General features: G+C 43.9%; 1 long non-coding RNA gene across 1 annotated transcript; it reads right to left on the reverse strand.

Annotated features, from left to right (window-relative positions):
• Window positions 1-363: 363 nt before the first annotated feature.
• Window positions 364-20,141, reverse strand: LOC310770833. Its single transcript, XR_014552356.1, has 4 exons — window positions 20,051-20,141; window positions 18,595-18,768; window positions 8,944-9,094; window positions 364-433 (listed from the first exon to the last, which is right to left on the reverse strand). It is a non-coding gene; the product is annotated as an uncharacterized lncRNA (long non-coding RNA).
• Between the last annotated feature and the right edge of the window lie 1,371 nt (window positions 20,142-21,512).

Below are 21,512 nucleotides of genomic sequence, written 5' to 3' on the forward strand. Positions count from 1 at the left end.
TGCGCGTGTGCATGTGTGTGTGTGTGTGCGCACGTGCGTGTGTGTATTACCCGTGCTGAATTGAAGGTGCTTGGCGCATTGAAGACAAGGAAACAGCGTTTGACATTACGGTCTTTGCCATTGATCATGTAGTAATCCCATCCCTGATGGACAGAACATGAATACATGTGCTTCAACATTGACATGAGCTTTTCACATGCTCCTCCCTGCTCCTCCCTGCAGTTGCAAAGGATTATGGGTGTTGATCTCCACGTAGGGAACAGAACTGTTCTATGGGTTGCAGCAGTTGTGTCTGCATGGTACTCACGTGCGTCACAGCGCACTGCAGCGTCCTGGATGATCAGCAGTGACAGCAGCAGGCTGGCAGCTCCTCCAACACAAAGCATGGTTCACTTCTCTCCAACTCTCACAGTTCACTCTCAAACTGGAATAGCTGAGAAAGGCAGACAGTTAGTCTCTATTCACAACAGCTTTCAGCTTTCAGGCCCATATCATTTGACATGTTAAAAGGAGGAGATCCTTTATCTCAGGTCTCTTTTCTCTAAAGTCAGTCCTGCTCTTACAGACATGCCCAAGAAGACCAGGCTAACATAGCCACTAAGTACTTTTAAATAACTTCTTAAATCACAGACAAAACCTGGGCACTTCAAAAAGACTACACTGTGACACTGGAGACACTCAATCACTTTATTCACACCTTTATCAACTGGCTTTTACATAATTGTTTTGGTTGTTAATTGTGATGTAATTAGGTGTTCTTGTTACTGTTTTTTTTCTATAATTGATATATCAATTAACATGCTTTTTAGTAATTGTATCTACCGTATTCGTCCATTAATCTTACTTGCTGACTTTTACTTACTTCTTAATAGGGCTGCACAATTAATCGTATTTTCATCGTCATCGCAATATGAACATGCGCAATAAACACATCCAAAGACTGCCTGAAACGCAATGAATAACAAAGGTGGTTTTATTGACATGCGTCATGCATTCCCACTCAGCATCTGATCATTTTGTCTTGTGTTGTAAATCCAGCGTACACCTTTCCCTTGCAACAGTGCGCTCCGCCCCTCTGCCAAAGCCCAAACACACTGTGTGTAGTTTCAGCTAGAGTCAGTGTGTATTTAATTTCTTTATTCAGTGGGCATAGGCTATGTGTGTGGTCTATGTTAGCATTATTAAAGCAGAAAGACATAGGAACTGTATAGCTACTGTATATGCATACTTTAATATTTGTTTATTTATCGCAAGTCATATCGTCATCGATATATTGAACAATGTTATCTCACATCGCAGATTTTCCTCATATCGTGCAGGACTAGTTGTTATATTTACAGTAAATGCAATTTGTGATGTTATGACATATTCTGTGTATCATATGTACGTGGACGACATGGTCCTGTATTCGTCTGCTCCTTCCTTTTGAGGCTGCGGTTACCAACCTCTAATCTGACTGGACCTCTTTGCAGCATGCTCTCTTTAGCTCAAAGCTAAACTAAGGCTACAGTATGTTGTTGTTTGCATAAAGTAACACTGTGGCCCCCTCGCTTCTAATTAATACACTTGAAGGTGTCTCCATTGAGTTTGTTGATACGTATAAATACATAGGCTTCTGGCTGGACAGAAATCTTAATACTATTTACAGATTTGCATGTCCCCACCTCCTTGGCCTAGCTTGACCCACTCTATCATGCTGCTTTGAGATGTATGTCTAACTCAGGCTTCAGGACTCATCATTGCACACTGTACATCACAGTCTGGTCAGATGGTCCTCCCTTGCTATGTGCACGATGCAGCATTGATATATTTTAATGTATAAGGCCATTTTGGGCAGGCTGCCTTTGTATTTATGCTCTTAAGTTTGTATCTGTTAATAACTCGTACAACCTCAGATCCAACAGTTGGTTACATTTTAAAATGCCACCTGTGCAGACTGAGGCTGGGAAAATTAGTCTTATTTTATTTTGCTCCTTGGTCTTGGATGACCTGCAGACTTGTCTCAAATTGCAATATGCCCGTGTTCTTTTTGTTGATTTCACTTCTGCATTTAACACCATCGTTCCTGTGAAGCTGATTCACATTTTACAGGAGCTGGGTGTTCATGCATTTCTGTGTAAATGGATTTATAACTTTTTATGTGACAGAAAACAAGTTGTCAAAATCAGTAATCTTGTCTCGCTGTTTAGGCTTCTGAACACCGGCGCGCCCCAGGGTTGTGTCTTATCCCCTCTTCTGTACTCTTTATACAGAAATTACTGTCAATCACACACTAGATCTGTTTTGTTGTATAAGTTTGCGGATGACACCTCTGTGGTGGGTCTTATTACCAACCATGATGAATCAGGCTACTGCAGAGAAGTAGAGGAGCTGGTGAGATGGTGTAAGAACAACAACCTGATACTTAAAGGAGAACTTACCTCCAAAACACTTTTTTTAAGCTTTTAACCAATATATATGACTTTGGGGGTGATGTGTGAAGAATTCTGGTCAAAATTTCCACATTTGACACCAAACTGTTGCCATTTTACCATTTGTATCATTTTTCAGCAGCATAACTGGCATAAGCGCCCTCTAAGGGTCGAACACTGCTTTTTTTTCTTTTTCTCAAATGAATGGGAGATTAGGGGCACACTGACGTCACAGTGCCCCCAAAGACTATGGGATTTCAAGATAATTACTCCCCTACCTCCCCTGTACCCTTTCGGCTCCTCAGAACTCCAAGCCTATTCCTATTGAAGTTTGCTCTTAAAATACTGAACCAAACGTCGTCAAAGTTGGCACATGTCTTAATTATAGTTAGTTTCCCGCTGAATGTGTCATTACTTTATTAATATCTTACCTGGATAAGCTCGAATGATGATGTTTATATTATCAGTCCGAGTTGGAAGCAGCTGTCTCCAGCCCAGGCAGGCGGGAGCGAGTCGTACTGTAACCTCATGCACTAGCGCCAAGCTCCGGGGGCGCGCGCCCTCCACGTTGACTCGTGTGTGTTTTGCTGCTGTCGTCCTCTCAAGGACGACACACAGAGCTGCTGCACTGACTGCCCGGAGGGAGGGAGGGCTTTATTGTGTGTTTGCAGCAATCAGCTCCGAGAGCCCAGCATCAAAGTGAGAGCCTCACTTTCATCCTTCCGCAAACAAATCTTATCGCAGCGCACATGTAAAATATGACAACGTGACAAAGCTGGTCTAAACACATCGGCTACTATAATAACGTCACTGTGTACAAGCAACGCCAACTTTTCAGGAAATGTCAGCAGAGCAGAGCGACTGGGGACTGGGGGGGGGGGGGGGGGTTGACTCGCTGTGTGCGAGCACGAGCTGCTGTGTGCTCAGGCAGCGGGGACGCGCGGGCAGTGAGAGGCGGGGGCTTTGAAGAGGAGAAGAGCTCTGCGCTGCCTCTCCTGCGCCCTGAGAGGAAAAATGCTGCTGTCATGCTGTAACTTTCAACAAGAATCACGAAAAGCCCCAAAACGCAAATTAAAAAGGGATTTCATTGCGCGGTTTATCGCTAGTTGTACGAGGGAATGACGTGGAGAAATCTCGCATTGTGTTACCCCAGAGCGGGGGGTTTCTCCTATTGTGCGGTGTGCTGCTGTAACGAGCCCATGTCACTTTGCTCTCGTAACGTAGTTTTGACACCTGCCATAGAGATACATGCAGAAAAATAATTAAATTTCTAGTTCGCCACTGAATTACCAAATTGATATAACTATCAACAATTTTGAGCAACACTCTTTCCATACATGCCACCAGCGTTGGCTAGTTGTTGATATTTATAAAGATATGGCCCCTCTCAAATAAATTATTTTTGAGGCAGTAGGCAAACTGTAATGGCGTCGATTTCCGAAAAAGAATCTTGACTTGAACACAGCCAAAGAGTCTAGTATAGACAAGAGTATATGTCATTTCTTGGTTTTTTCCATAGGTATTTTCAAATCACTGTTCTAATACATATCTAGGGGGTAAGTCCTCCTTTAAGCTATACCACACGAGAGGGAGTGATGTTGTCTAATATTGTATGGGGGGGGGGGGGGGGGGGGTCAATCAAGATGATGAAGATGATGATGATAATAACTGTGTTTCCCCTACCATGTACCATAACATTTTGTCAACCATGTTGAACATTTTGTTGACTTGTTGTAGACAAGGAACCTCTACACTATCAGATTCCCTGCTCACCATGAAGCTACCATCTCTGCTGCTGCTACACGGAGTGCACTCTGACTGTACTCCACTACTCCATTATGTATGAGAATGCATTTCTCCATTGTTGAATGATACCGTTATTTAATTTGTACTCAATTATTTGTTAATTAGCCTATTGCAGACAGATCCTCACTTTTTAGTTTCTGATTTCTGTGTGCTGCTGATCATAGAATATATATTACAGATAGAGACACTGCATGAAATAGGCCATGCCCATCAGGGGGGAAAAGCTCCGTTCATTTCCACACACCAGCGTCATTTTCCTTGAATTAAACATAGCTAAAAGCTGTTGTGTGGTGGGGCTGCGCAGACAACAAATGTAAAAAATCGCCAGTTAAAGTTATTTTGTACTCCTGAGCAAAACAAGGAAGCCATTGAGAATTGGCGAGAAGAAAAATGTGGATCTAGCTGTCAAGGAAGTAAGTTGGAGTGTTCATCTTCCGTATATACAATCTTTTTCTGCAACACGCAACCATGCACATGACATAGAAGAACGCCAGGATTGGAGGGGGGCTTTCTGTTTACCCCCGTCTTGGGCGTGGTTTCTGAATGATGACGCGTTACGCAGTCTCTCTATGGACACTGTGGCTCCACCTCCTCCTGGTATGCTCTTGTGAGGTTTAGTGAACCAGATTCTACGCACTAGTTCTGTTGGGTTTGAACCTGTGTGAGACCCCGCCCCTCTTTTTTATGTAGCTGCTGGTTCTAGGCTAGCTTTACGTAGTGTATTTATATCATTGACAGTAAATGTATATACAGTCAATGCACTAGCTGTGTAAATATGACACTTTCACTTCTAATCATTTTTGACTCGTCAAAAGCAACCATGTAGATTCCCACTATGAGGTTAGTTTATCAAAATGACGCCTGTATGGAAATCAGATTTTTGTTGTCAGATATTTAGAGGAACCGGGACCAGTCCGTTATCTCAGCTGATAGCAGCCAGACTCCGAGCTGCTCAAGCTTACTTCCTTTTGGAACAAATGTTGGTTTAACAGATGACATGATCTAAGTGAAGCTTTGTGTAGGCTATGTAGCATTCACTGGGCAGCCCAGGGTGAATCCCACCTCCTCCACAAGGTCGTCACAGAGACACCACAGCGAACACGCCTCAAGTCCCGGCGCCCCTTTGCCACCCAGGCCCAGGAACTGCTCCGCACAACACCAGCTGACACCTCCAAGGCTGGATGGGTAAAGGCAAGATGGAGGGACCAGTGGAAGGCAGCAGAACCATCCAGGCTTCACCACTACATCAACGATCCCACAGACGTTCCTGGCCAGCACCTCCCCCGTAAGGAGTGGACAACCCTCAACCGCCTGAGGACAGGTGTGGGTCGTTTCGCTGCATCAATGCAGAAGTGGGGTCTCACAGACAGTGCCCACTGCGAATGTGGGGACCCATCACAGACTGTGGAACATGTGATGACCAGCTGCCCCAAATACCGGCCATCGAATGGTGATCGTGGGCTAATTGACCTAGACAATGACACACTGGACTGGCTTGCTGCAACGGAGCTGAAGGTCTAAGGACATACGACAGAAGAAGAAGGGCTGCCTCTCTGAGTCTGGGGCTCTAACTAACGTTAGCCAGGCTGCCTGGCGCCCATACCGCGAATGTAGGATAAGCAGATCCAGGATCTGTCCCTTGATCTGGTTTGGCTTAACCAGATCATTGCAATCAAGCTAACCCGGCGTACCACCACGACGGCCATCAACTCGGTAAGTGGATCAAAATAATGAAATAATAATGGAAGAGATTCTCAAATAACTAATGCTGTAAATTGTACAAGGAACCCTCTAACCTGGTGCATTATTAAAAATATTAATATTTACATTAAGAATTGACCATAAAGCAAGCAGTTACATCATGTAATTCTTTTTTATTTAAACATGACCAACATCTTATCTTTCTTTACAGTCTTCTGTGAGAAGCCAAACAAATTTAGATTTCCACTATACAACAGAATCTACTAGGAACAGAATAAACTAAAATAAAATACAGCTCATGAACATTTCCAGTTCACAAACATTATAGTGCAAACAGATTTGAGGTCTGTACATCTGGCTCATGGTGCATGCACAATGCACATGTAGCCTAAAGTATTTATGTTTTTGTTTCAACTACAAACATAAATAAACATCAACTTGAAACTATGTTTTAACTACCACACACAGCCTATAATATTATAGCCTATGTTTATAAAAAAAAAAAAATGTGAATACTATTACGATACTAATACGATACTGGGATTTATGTACCGATACTTGTTCCTTCACATGAATATTGATTCAATATCGATATATCGATTTTTTTTGGTCATGTTTAAATAAAAAAGAATTACATGATGTAACTGCTTGCTTTATGGTCAATTCTTAATGTAAAATAATATTTTTTAATAATGCACCAGGTTAGAGGGTTCCTTGTACAATTTACAGCAGTAGTTCTTTGAGAATCTCTTCCATTATCAAAGCGAAAACTGGTATTGTAACTAAAATATCGATCTGGGACCTTGTGTATCGGAATCGTATCGGGAAGTCAGTGGGGAGACCCAGCCCTAACCTCCATTGCATTGAATTCCACTGTAATCTGTGTGTGTGAGAGAGAGAGAGAGAGAGAGAGAGAGAGAGAGAGAGAGAGAGAGGAGAGGGAGAGAGAGAGAGAGAGAATGATTTATGCGAGTCTAAGCCTATATGCTTGTCCAGACAGAAGCGTATGTCGCCAAAAACACTTCCGCTGCAGCACAGAGGGATTTTCAAGGAGCCCGGAACAAAATAGTTGAATCTTCACATTCCCCACATTCCCCCATAATTTGGTCAGAAAGTCAAATAACAGCAACAACACCAACAACTACAGTGAGGCTGCAATGAGGATATTGAAAGACAAAATCCTACATTGCACCAAAGCATACAATGTACCGCAGTTATTTGACTTTCTGACCACCCGCCTCAGTGCTTATTATGAGGCCAGAATAACAGATGCTGCCCTTGGCCATTGGGAAGGCTAACCCTTTACTTTTGGTTTTATTGATTGTGTATGATTCAACTTTTGATCGACTATCATTTTATATTATTGCATGTTTTTGTAGATTGTTGGGACTTCACTGGCCTGGAACAAACGGCTGGACTGGGGGGGGGGGAGAGCTAGGCCTATGTGCTGTAGCCTATTGTATTTTTTATTTTATATTTTTTATATTTTTCATTTGCAAGTTCAACTGTCAGCTGAGCTCTGTTATTGAAGCTTTGGGTAAAGCCCTGAATTTTACAATAATGTTTTGAAATAAATATGTTTAAAAATCTATTGTGTGTTAAAAGCTTGTGTTACGTTTTCATTAGCGTTAATATATTACAGTAATTTATTTTCAATGTCCGCTATCAAGAGCAATTTGGTTAATAAAATCGCTGGGCTGGGCGCAGTGTTTGTGTTGTGGGAAATGTGTTAAAAGCTTGTATTACGTTTTAATTAGAGTTAATACACTAAGGAAGGTATGTGACCATAATTAATTTCAATGTCCGCTATCAAGAGCAATTCAGTTGGTTCATGAAATCGCTGGGCTACGTGCCGTGCAGTGTTTGTGGTGTGGGAGATTCAAGCTGTCAACAGAAGACAAAAGACTTGCTCCTGGCCAATCCCGGCGCTTGACTGCTGCGTAGGCGGGCACAGGGCGTGGTTTTGGCTTAACCTACGGTATGTGGGATTCAAAATAACTTGTGGACTACCAGAGGAACAGGAGGCCCCGCCCCCTGTCCTGGCTGTCATCCAGGGAGAGGAAGTGAAGTGGATGGACTCATACAAGTATCTTGGGGTCCAAATCAATATGATTCATGTGATTAATGGCTTTAACTTCAAGGATTTTGGTGTCTGTAAAACTAAGTGACGGCACTTGGCACCGTTTTTGTCCAATGACATATCATCATTTTCTCAGCTACATAGAGAGCTATAATGCAGCATTATGATATCCTACTAGCAGTATACCCGTACAGTGTATTGAGTGTAAATATACTGTGTCTCTGTGTGACCGCCCGCTGGAGGCTGTGCAGCCATTGTGCAGCATCGCAAGTTCGGCCATTAATCGGCCCTAATTACCTAATTAGAAAATCTGTCTCCGTTAGGTCACGGGTGCTCTGTACACTTCCTGAAAGATACAGCCCGATCACACATAAAATGGCATAGCTGTGGCTGAACACAATTTCTGCTGACTAAATCACTCCACATTCTTATTAGGATTAGACATTTGTGTGAAATTTGGTCATAATTAGCGTATGAATTCTTGAGTTGTGGCCAAAACTGTTTTGAGAGGTCACAGTGACCTTGATCTTTGACCAACCAAATCGTAATCAGTTCATCCGTCAGTCCAAGTGGACGTTTGTGCCAAAGTTGAAGGAATTCCCTCGAAGGCGTTGCTGAGATATCACGCCAAAGAGAATGGGACGGACGGATGGACGGACAACCCAAAAACATAAGGCCTCTGGCCACGGGCATCACCGATGGAGGCATGAAAACACTTGCAAAGAAACAGAGACTGACAAAGCTTTCTTTGTGTGTTAGTTTGATCGTTAAAATCTGGATACTAGTTCATGAACGCAGAGAGAGTGAATTTGTCAAGCATGTTATCAAAATGCGCAGCGCGTGCACAAATGTACAAACACACGCACGCACGCACGCACACACACACACACACACGCACGCACACGCACGCACACGCACACACACACACACACAGAGTTCACTTACAGAACTGGAGGCTGAGGCTGACGATGGCCAGCACTGCCCCGCCCACCACCACCAGGACGAGGAAGCGGTTGCGAGCTAGCATCCTGTCACGTGATTGGTCCGCCATCCACCGTGTTGGTCAGCCATCCACACCACACCGCATCCCTGCAGACTGGACATAAACACTGAGTGACATAAAGATAATGTGACAAAATGACAATCAAACAAAGCAGAGAGTGGATTGGACCACTTTTCCTTCACATCATACCATGTTACCATGATTGTGACAGCATCCTATAGGCTACTCAAAATGTGAGTCTTGTGGCTCTAAGGGTGTGACGATATGAAAATGTCATGGCACAATTATCCTGTCAAAAAATCATTTACCTTACATTTTGGTTAAGAAATTAATATTTGCATTGCATCGTAGGACCGAAGACTGTATCAAAATAATGGGCTTAGCCACTGCGACATCACCCATTGGTTGCTATTATTTATATTATTCAAATTTGTTATAATTTTATTTCATTATTCACTTTTTCAAATGGCAATTCAAAATAAATAATAAGAAAAAAATACACTACCAAACAACAAAATTAGTACAGAAACGCAAGGTACCTATTAGCAAATATCTGTTTTTAATGGTGTTAAATGTTTTGTTTGTTTTTTTAACGCGAAGACTACTTCTTCTTCTTCCAAAGAGCTGTCATCCTAACCAGCCCGCTTAACCACCCATCTATAGACAACATCAACATTCTGCTTAACCACCCATCTATAGACAACATCAACATTCTGCTTAACCACCCATCTATAGACAACATCAAAGAGCTGTCATCCTAACCAGCCTGCTTAACCACCCATCTATAGACAACATCAACATTCTGCTTAACCACCCATCTATAGACAACATCAAAGAGCTGTCATCCTAACCAGCCTGCTTATCCACCCATCTATAGACAACATCAACATTCTGCTTAACCACCCATCTATAGACAACATCAAAGAGCTGTCATCCTAACCAGCCTGCTTATCCACCCATCTATAGACAACATAAACATTCTCAATCGCCCCTAGCTTACTTCCTGTTGCAGTGTGCTAATACAATAGTTGGCAGGAAAGAGGAAATAAACTAGGTTTCAAACTGTTCCCTAGCAACACAAACCGTCTATAGAGATGATTACTGTTATTATTGCAATGCAGGGCTATGTTGCCAACTTAAGCAGTATGTGCAGTATGTTCCCCCCCAACTATTTCAACATCTGTACAATCCTGTAACTAATCTGACCTTCAGAATACACACTCCACACATTGAGCTTTCAGTGTCACACTGCCACATCACACTGAGCCTGAGCGCGCCGCTAACTGCTGCCTCACTGCACTTCCACCTACAGCTGCAACCACACCACACTCAGTCAGTCATCGTAGATTTGGCCGATGCATTCCTCCAGCGCAATCCAGTGTGTGTTTTCTACAGCTGCTACCAGTTAGAATGTGAAACTTGGGTGATTTTGGTGACCCCTTGAGTCCCTTAGTGGTAGGGGCGAAAAGACACTCGCCACTTGTTCGCCCCCTTCTGCTGCTCTGCAGAGAAAGCAAATAGCCTATAAAAAGAGGTGATGTTATAGAGACACTGCATAGAATAGGCCACACCCATCACGGGGGAAAACCTCCGTTCATTTCCACACACCAGTGTCATTTTCCTTGAATTAAACATAGCTAAAAGCTGTTGTGTGGTGGGGCTGTGCAGACAACAAATGTAAAAAATCGCCAGTTCAAGTTTTTTTGTACTCCAGAGCAAAACAAGGAAGCCATTGAGAATTGGCGAGAAGAAAAATGTGGATCTAGCTGTCAAGGAAGTAAGTTGGAGTGTCCATCTTCCGTATATACGATCTTTTGGTGCAACACGCAACCATACACGTGACATAGAAGAACGCCAGGATTGGAGGGGGGGCGGGTTCTGTTTTCCCCCGTCTTGGGCGTGGCTTCTGAATCATGACGCGTTACGCAGTGTCTCTATGAGAGGAGTTATTTTTCCCATGGCACAAGACCTGCTCATCAGGAGGCAGATTCAGGCCACTCAGTCGATCAGTCAAACAACGCTCTCTGAGGCCATTTACACCTGGCGCTAACATGCGTTTTCTGTGATCAGATTGCAATCAGATTGTGTTTTATCACTTGAAATGCCAGGTGTAAACACCCCCAAAACGCATTGAAGAAGGATTGCAATCTGATCGGCCAAACCACCTCCGGAGGTGGTCAGGGATGCATTGTGTACACATTGAACACAAGTGTAAATGCAATGTGTCCTCTCAATCTGGATACACCAACTTTATGCGGATTGAGAGGACAACCATTTCTGCAATCTGATTGCAATCTGATTGCAATCAGATTGCAGAAAATGCATGTTAACGCCAGGTGTAAATGGAATCAGGCTGAAGTGATAAAATACAATCTGATTGCAATCTGATGGCAGAAACCACATGTTAACGCCAGGTGTAAATTGCCTCTCTGACTCACACTGCGTGATGCGCCCGCTTGCCCCAGTGCTACAGTCTTGATAAGCATTGCAAAATGTAAATGTACCAGTTGTGGTTGTGACATGGTGGATATCTATCACGTTTTGCACAGAATGTGCAGTCCAGGTATCCTTGTACTAAATAATGTGTCAATATTAACTGTGAGACTCAAAGGTCGCTGCATTGATGCTGCTACAGAAGTAATTAGTGTAGTGTAGTTGGGAATGGGAGTAAGACTCCATCAATGAGGAATGCGCCACCAACACCACCAGTGCAAAAGACCTCCCTGTAAGTCAAAGTGCCCCAACATCAGCCAGTCACATGCAGCCAGATACTAGTCCAAGCAAAAAGCAAAATGTGAAGCTAGGCTAACAATCCAGCTAATCTAGAATTTCCCATTGTAAACCCAGTGTTATAAATATGTTATAAAGGGCAGTGGTGGCCCAATGGTTAGAGAAGCGAGCTTGTGACCGGAAGGTCGTCGGTTCAATCCTCGGGACCGGCAGGATAAATCTGGGTGGGGAAAGTGAAAAGGCAGCACTTGCCCCTCCCTCATTACCACCACTGAGGTGCCCTTGAGCAAGGCCCTTAACCCCAACTGCTCCAGTGGAGCTGATCAGTGGCCAGCAGGTCAGACTGTGGTTGTACTGGTCAGCTTCCAGGTATGAATGTGTGTGAGAATGTGAACAGGGCACTCCTGAAAAAGAGAGCATTGCTCTCAGTGAGACTTCCCCTGTATAAATAAAGGTAAAAAAAAAAAAAAAAAAAAAAAAAAGTGCGTGCAAAGGCAGATGCTAGGTTGGAAACCATAAACAGAGGCGTGGGGGAGGAAACCTAAAGCCCTAAAGTAGTACTAGTCATGCACATTTTATGTGCTTTGAAGTTGCTTAATGCACTTTTTATACTCTTTTTTTTTAAGTTTTGTTGTGATGCTTTTAAATGTCCATTTTACTCTCTTCTTTTCTTTTCTTTTCCTGTCAACCATTTTATGTGAAGCACTTTGAATTGCCTCTGTGTATGAAATGTGCTATACAAATAAACTTGACTTGACTTGACTTGACAATAAACCCTACCATTAGGCAGTCTAAAAATACTCTGTCAACGGTGCACAAATATTAACACAGGCTGGATCAATAATAATAGGGGTGGCTGGGAATCACCAGATGCCCCAGGAGACGATATTACCACGATACTTGAATCACGATATGATGGTATATTGCGATATTATGATATGCTAGTATTGCGATATTGAGTGTTGTGATATTTAAGCTATATCACACGAGAGGGAGTGATGTTGTCTAATATTGTATGGGGGGGGGGAGGGGGGGGGTCAATCAATCAAATTGTAGGGCTGCGGCCGCGTGCCGAAGATGATAATAACAGTGTTTCCCCTACCATGTACCATACAACATTTTGTCAACCATGTTGAACCTTTTGTTGAGTTGTTGTAGACAAGGAACCTCTACACTATCAGATTCCCTGCTCACCATGAAGCTACCATCTCTGCTGCTGCTGCACGGAGTGCACTCTGACTCTACTCCACCAAACATCTCACACTAGTTCCCACTTGACTCTATCCCCTTGTTGCTGCACTTCTCTCTGGAGCCCCGATGACCTCCATCACCACTTTCCTCCAGGAGTCAATCAGCATGATGATCACGCCCGGGCCGCTGTCTTCTCTTCTCAGCCATCATGCTACTTTCAATGTGAGGCTGCCAGGAGCCAGAGGAGCCATTTACTCCAGAGCAAAACAAGGAAGCCATTGAGAATTGGATAGAGGAGGGGGGCTTTCTGTTTCCCCCCGTTTTGGGCGTGGTTTCTGCATGATGACGCGTTACGCAGTGTCTCTATAGCAGCAAAGTGAACAACAACAGAAGCTGACCCTCTATGAAACATGAGGTAAACTCCCATACGCTCTCCTCTGCTCCTCATGGATCTATCATACGCTCTCCTCTCCTCCTCATGGATCTATCATACGCTCTCCTCTGCTCCTCATGGATCTATCATACGCTCTCCTCTGCTCCTCATGGATCTATCATACGCTCTCCTCTGCTCCTCATGGATCTATCATACGCTCTCCTCTCCTCCTCATGGATCTATCATACGCTCTCCTCTGCTCCTCATGGATCTATCATACGCTCTCCTCTGCTCCTCATGGATCTATCATATGCTCTCCTCTGCTCCTCATGGATCTATCATACGCTCTCCTCCGCTCCTCATGGATCTATCATACGCTCTCCTCTGCTCCTCATGGATCTATCATACGCTCTCCTCTGCTCCTCATGGATCTATCATACGCTCTCCTCTGCTCCTCATGGATCTATCATACGCTCTCCTCTCCTCCTCATGGATCTATCATACGCTCTCCTCTGCTCCTCATGGATCTATCATACGCTCTCCTCTGCTCCTCATGGATCTATCATACGCTCTCCTCTGCTCCTCATGGATCTATCATACGCTCTCCTCTGCTCCTCATGGATCTATCATACGCTCTCCTCTGCTCCTCATGGATCTATCATACGCTCTCCTCTGCTCCTCATGGATCTATCATACGCTCTCCTCTCCTCCTCATGGATCTATCATACGCTCTCCTCTGCTCCTCATGGATCTATCATACGCTCTCCTCTCCTCCTCATGGATCTATCATACGCTCTCCTCTGCTCCTCATGGATCTATCATACGCTCTCCTCTGCTCCTCATGGATCTATCATACGCTCTCCTCTGCTCCTCATGGATCTATCATACGCTCTCCTCTCCTCCTCATGGATCTATCATACGCTCTCCTCTGCTCCTCATGGATCTATCATACGCTCTCCTCTGCTCCTCATGGATCTATCATACGCTCTCCTCTGCTCCTCATGGATCTATCATACGCTCTCCTCTGCTCCTCATGGATCTATCATACGCTCTCCTCTGCTCCTCATGGATCTATCATACGCTCTCCTCTGCTCCTCATGGATCTATCATACGCTCTCCTCTGCTCCTCATGGATCTATCATACGCTCTCCTCTCCTCCCTGTGGCTCTATCTATGCAGATAATGGCTCAAATCCTACTCTGCGTTTGATGAATAAATGATGACGTCGTCAGCTTTTCACCAACTGTCTGTGAGATGATCAAAAAGTGTGGAGGAGAGGGAAGTTGTGACAGTGAGCGTTTCCTATGTCCAACAAGTCACAGCTAATCCAGTATCATCCAGTTCTAACAGACCTATATTTCCAATGAAGGAAATAGGAGTGAAATATTAACAGTTAAGGAGGGGTGCTTTAACTCATTGAGTGCCAATGACGACTTTAGTCGTCAATTCAGATAGTAACGTTGAGTGCCAATGACGACTAAAGTCGTCAATTGCGTTTTTTGACGGTGGGACGTGGATCAAAGCCTATTACATCTCCTATAAAAATATGGGAGCTATTGAAGGTGTATAACCTATTTTACAGACCCATTAGGTGGCGACAGTGCTCTCCAGATTAGAGAAAGGTCAGGAAAACAGCAGGAAAAAGCCCCGTGATGAAAGAGAAACTGCTCATGCTCCAGCCAGAGCCATATAGATGGCTCTGGCTGGAGCTGACGTTGGCTGCGAACAGCAGTCAATCCGCGCCCACGACTGAGCCTCTCTGTCTCTGCTGTATAGTTTCTCCACACGATTAGCCGCCAGAAAAGCAGCACCCGACGCCGAAGGGCCAAACCATTCGCAGCAGTCCGGTTTGGCTTTTCCGTGTCGCGCTGGGAGCCGGCGCACAAAAACGGAGCACTCCGAAAATAGACGTGGGTGCGTGTTAGGCTGTGTGTTAGTGTGGGGAGGAGTTTGCAGCTGAGGGGGGGGGGGGGGAGGGGGGGGGGGGGCATGCAGGCACCACACAACTACACCACATCACTACATCAGAAAATATTAGCTTCAGACTCAGTGAATGTGCTTGAAATGCTGCATTTCACAAAAGGCGGAATAACTCAGCTTCTAATTTGAAATGTGTCTTTTTGCTCAAAACAGCCTATCTTCTCCGGCTCATAACTAAAGAACGGAAAATGGTATCAATAAACTTTTTTTTGCAGATGATAGAAGAGAGTCTCATCGTTCTTTGTGCGTGTTCGGTGTTTACATAGTAATATCACACAATATTCTGTGGGCCTCGAGAAATCACTGAAAAACGCTCTGAAACTCTGGCATTGGGAGCGTCCGTTCTCCAAAAGTGGCTGGCACTCAATGAGTTAAAGTAGAAACTGGAAACTGGAAAGGAAAAGAAAGTTTGCACACTGCAGGGCTCCAAAGTAGAGTGTTTTATTCACACTGGTGGTAACGTTTCGGGCAGCACCCTGCCCTTCCTCAGACAAAATGACATAAGACAGATGCCATCTTAAGTACCCACATGACGCAGTCACATGACGCAGTCAAGTGGGTCAGCTCGCTCATGTGACAGGAAAAGTTTAGAATTAAAAATAACAATCACAAGTGAAGTTAACACTGTTAGTGGTAACAAAGCCATACTTACAAAATCATGTGCGCAGAGAGAAGTCTGTAACCACAAAAACACACATCCCCACATAAAGTGGGCCTGTAGACATATACTAATACTGCCCAGAATGACAGTAGTGCAGTCATAGAAATATACAGAGCAATAAACATATAGCAGATAAACAGAGGTGCCTCTATTTGTCTTGAAGTCGGTGCAAAAATAGCAATCAAGGACCACGAGTTAGTTAAAATGAGAACGAGAGAGACCATTCAGATGCAACACAAAGAAATGCAGTTATAAGAAAGGATGAATGTCCATATCCTCTTTGTTGAGGCCCCTGGGTGACAGAGTACTGACACTCCACCAGGCCCACCTATTGTAGCTGCAATAGGCTCCCTTATGGAGCATGAACAATCTGCTTTTAAGAAGTGAACTCTTTTGGATCTACACTCTGGATAATCTGTCCCCCAATGGCCTCAACAACGAGGATATGGACATTCATCCTTTCTTATAACTGCATTTCTGTGTTGCATCTGAATGGTCTCTCTCGTTGTCATTTGAACTTCATATGTACTCGTGGTCCTTGATTGCTATTTTTGCACAGAGTTCAAGACAAATAGAGGCACCTCTCTTAGCGTTAAAGGTAGACAGGGACACGCACATCCAAAGCTAGGCCACACTGGGCCTGGGTGCTGGATCAAAAGGCTACTCACAGTGAAAAAAGAATGAAAAACTAGAACGACCGCAATGCGGACTTATGCCTCCGCCATTAGTTCATTCTGGAGTCGAAATCGCCATTTGAGGCAAATTGGAAGAGATTCCGTCAAGGCGCTCCTGTGATGTTGCGTTACAGAGCTTGGAAATTGGGTGTGTGAGAGGTCACAGTGACCTTGAACTTTGACCACCAAAATGTAATCAGTTCATCCTTGAGTCCAAGTCAATGTTTGAGACAAGTTTGATTAAATTCCGTCAAGGCATTCCTGAGATATCACGTTAACAAGCTTGAAAATGGCGTTCGAGAGCTCACCTTGACCTTTGACCTTTGACCACCAAAATCTAATCAGATCATCCTTGAGTCTAAGGCGATGTTTGAGGCAAATTTGATGAAATTCCGTCAAGGCATTCGTGAGATATTGCGTTAACAAGCTGGAAAATGGCGTTTGAGAGGTCACAGTGACCTTGACCTTTGACCAGCAAAATCTAATCAGTTCATCCTTGAGTCCAAGTCGATGTTTGAGACAAGTTTGATTAAATTCCGTCAAGGCATTCCTGAGATATCACGTTAACAAGCTTGAAAATGGCGTTTGAGAGCTCACCTTGACCTTTGACCTTTGACTTTTGACCACCAAAATCTAATCAGTTCATCCTTGAGTCCAAGTCGATGTTTGAGACAAGTTTGATTAAATTCCGTGAAGGCATTCCTGAGATATCGCGTTAACAAGCTTGAAAATGGCGTTCGAGAGGTCACAGTGACCTTGACCTTTGACCTTTGACCACCAAAATCTAATCAGATCATCCTTGAGTCCAAGTCGATGTTTGAGACAAGTTTGATTAAATTCCGTCAAGGCATTCCTGAGATATCACGTTAACAAGCTTGAAAATGGCGTTCGAGAGCTCACCTTGACCTTTGACCTTTGACCACCAAAATCTAATCAGATCATCCTTGAGTCTAAGGCGATGTTTGAGGCAAATTTGATGAAATTCCGTCAAGGCATTCGTGAGATATTGCGTTAACAAGCTGGAAAATGGCGTTTGAGAGGTCACAGTGACCTTGACCTTTGACCAGCAAAATCTAATCAGTTCATCCTTGAGTCCAAGTCGATGTTTGAGACAAGTTTGATTAAATTCCGTCAAGGCATTCCTGAGATATCACGTTAACAAGCTTGAAAATGGCGTTTGAGAGGTCACATTGACCTTGACCTTTGACTTTTGACCACCAAAATCTAATCAGTTCATCCTTGAGTCCAAGTCGATGTTTGAGACAAGTTTGATTAAATTCCGTGAAGGCATTCCTGAGATATCGCGTTAACAAGCTTGAAAATGGCGTTCGAGAGGTCACAGTGACCTTGACCTTTGACCTTTGACCACCAAAATCTAATCAGATCATCCTTGAGTCTAAGTCGATGTTTGAGGCAAATTTGATGAAATTCCGTCCAGGCGTTCCTCAGATATCGCATTAACAAGCTTGAAAATGGCGTTCGAGAGGTCACAGTGACCTTGACCTTTGACCTTTGACCACCAAAATCTAATCAGATCATCCTTGAGCCTAAGTGAATGTTTAAGGCAAATTTGATGAAATTCCGTCCAGGCGTTCCTCAGATATCGCGTTAACAAACATGGAACATCGTACGGACGGATGGACAGCCGGACGGACGGACGGACGTACGGACGGACAACCCGGATCCATAATGCCTCCGGCCTGGCTATCGCCGGGGGAGGCATAAAAAGAACTTTTTAATTCTAAACTTTTCATGTCACATGACAGCTGACCCACTTGACTGCGTCATGTGACTGCGTCATGTGGGTATAGATGGCGTCACACACACACACTGTACACAAGCTAAAAAGATCAACTCTAGACTGAGGCAACTGAACTATGAGCATCAATTGCCCCAGAAAAGACCAATATGACCTAAAGATCTTTAACAACAACAAGTCAAAGTATGTGATCAATGGCTCTCTAGAGCTTAGGGGCGCTTGTACCTTGGACTCTTTGTGCGTGGCCATCCTGAGGAAGGTCATGAAGACGGCTCAGTGGACGGAGCGCTTCATGTCGGCCACTGCCGGGGAGGAGGGCAGGGCAACGGGGTCCAGGCCGCGGGGCGCGTGCCGCAGGTTCGAGTCCAGGCACTTCTGCAGAGACTCATCAAACACCACCTAGTAGAAGAGACAGTCCAAAACAGACCTTCAGTAATGTCCAACCCATCTCCCACAGTTTCCCGGTCAATCAATCAAGAGTCTTGAACTAGAACTAGTGTAGCACTGCACTCTATACAGATGTCATGAAACCAGTGCATTACAGTGGCAATACATTATCTGCTGTGGCAAACTAAACAAGTCACATCTCCAGGTCTAAATGAAAAGACCTTCATCAAACCTGCCAACATACATCAAGCTGGCTCAAATCAATGAATAAGGGAAAGTAGAGGGCACTCAGTAGAGCAGATCTCCACCAACCTTTCTACAAAGTGAATCCCTTTGGAAGTTAGATGCCTTGTTGTGCTGCATGAGCAGTGTTTCCCCTAGAAACATCTGCAGGCCTGGAGGGATTTCAAAACGTACCCCGACCGCAACGGTGGGGGCCCTCGCTGGTGACGCTAAACTTTTAGCTAACCTGTTCGCATCTACGTTGGCAATGGCATCCCAAGTATCATCATACTATTATGGGATGCGATGCGAACAGTTGTATTATGGGATGTGCGTTTCCCAGGTAATGACACACGTTGACACGTTTTGGGACAGCGCTGCACGCTGGCACAATGCTCCTAAAAGCAAAATGCTTATTGTTTTGAATGCTTTGGCATCTTCTATTACTGTCAACACCAGTATTGTTGTATTGTAATAATATGCCATAAAGGTTTATTTAAATTTTGGGGAGAGCAGGGAAAAAAATCAGGGGGAAAAGAATATACCGGTATATATATATATATATATATATATATATATATATATATATATATATATATATATATATATATATATATATATATATATATATATATATATATATAAGGCCTGTAGAATGGTAGGGGAAACACAAAGTGAACCTTGGTCTCAGAAAAGTCACCTAAATCTCCTGCATGCTAGGGACCACTGCACATCAGACTATCTCAGGATATCTAAAAAAAAAGTTCAGAACAGATTTACATGAAGCTTTGTAGAGAAGTAGGACATGGGCCAACAGAACTGATCAACTTTCCACGCCCACTGGCAAAAAGGGATGACAATAACAGGAATGGCTTTTGTAAATGATTTGTTTCATGATGTATGGGTCATTGTGCTGTAATAGCTAAACTGATGATAATACAGCCAGGTGATGCACTCTCATTGCATTGACATGTTTCTAGCTGCTGGGGTTCATCACAGCTAAATGAATGGAAAGGAGAAGCCGTCTCTGTGCTCCTCTGGACCATAAAGATGCCATGTGACAGTCGCTCACCTGACAGCACAACTTGTCATGGGGTAGTGCCAGCCTGGTGCCAGCAGGAAACTGTTCCAGAAACTCCTCCAGCTGAGCAGGCCAGCCGTTCTCTGGCACCGGCCTTTAAGGCACAAAACAGCGCTCCTCCTTCCTGTCCGGGTGCCAACATGGAAAAGAACGCTGTAAGCGACACTTGGACGACAAGGGGTGTATTCCAATAAAGTGATCTTTGTGAGAGGTATATCTAATCTGCATAGCCACACCCCTCTGTGGAAAACAAACAGAAGAAAGAAAGTAAAGCAGAACAGCTGGTTAGAAATGGGTGGAGAAGTGGGCTGTCATCATGCTTCAAACAAATAAAACAAGGCTAGAATGGAGGCTGGTGCTCACCTGTATGTTGTCCTACTAGCAACGACTACGCAGATAACAGAACATCCCCCACTGATCTTAGATCAACATAATGCAGCATCAATCCCTTTGGCCTGTAGAATGGCTGTTCCACCATTAACATGAGAGGACAGACTAGTAAAATTAGACATTTTTCTCTCCCATGTAATAATTATACATGTCAGGCTGTCAGGCTGTCAGCCAGGTTTGATTAATCACATTTGTTAGTGCAGCCTGTTGGTACACACCTGTTACTGCAGCCTGTTGGTACACAGCTGTTACATCCCTGAAGCTCTTTAATAGCTAAAAGCTTCATTTTCTCAATGTCAGTCACATGCAGCAGACCGCTACAGTCCAAGTGAAAAGCTCCGCCCACCAACTGTGCCGATAAAAACATATACATTTAATAAATACACAATCAACATTTCAACGTAGTAGAAAAATTGAACATTCTGGTGAAATTGTATGAAGTTTGTGTAAAATATGCCTGTCTAAAAAGTCCAGAAAGTGCAAAATGACAGAATGTGCAAAAAATCTGTACAGACAAAAAGTACATTACAGAACAAGAGCAAATGTCAAGAGCAAACTTGAAAGGAAATTAGTTTCCATCTGGACAGAAAACGTCTAGTTACCAGGTGTGTTTTGTTTGTTTTCACACTCTAATGGCTGCCTCTGGGTGCACATATGACATACCCTTCTCTTGTACCCTAATCTGATTCACTTTCACCTCATTTACTCTCCTTGGACACGGTTTTGAACCTGCATGATGATCACCATCACAGTGTAGGCTTCCTCGTCTTCCTCTAAACAGGTGTCTCTCTCACACTCCTCTCCCACATCTCCTGACCCCTCTACACACAGCAGCAACATGACCATACTCTTGACAGCAATAACATTTCTTACCCTATAACAACAATAATCAACATAGTCTCTCAAACACACAGACAAACTCTCCTCCCTTTCCCCCTCACGATATCGTGTCAATCTCTTTGCATCAAGCACACCCTCCACACTGACAAACAACTCAGCCTCTACTGACAGAGGCGCACCACTCACCACACCCTTCTTCCTGGCCTCAGATACAAGTGCAAAA

This window comes from Poromitra crassiceps, assembly GCF_964638095.1.
Source record: "Poromitra crassiceps genome assembly, contig: HAP1_SCAFFOLD_244, whole genome shotgun sequence".
NCBI classification, from domain to species: Eukaryota; Metazoa; Chordata; class Actinopteri; order Beryciformes; family Melamphaidae; genus Poromitra; species Poromitra crassiceps.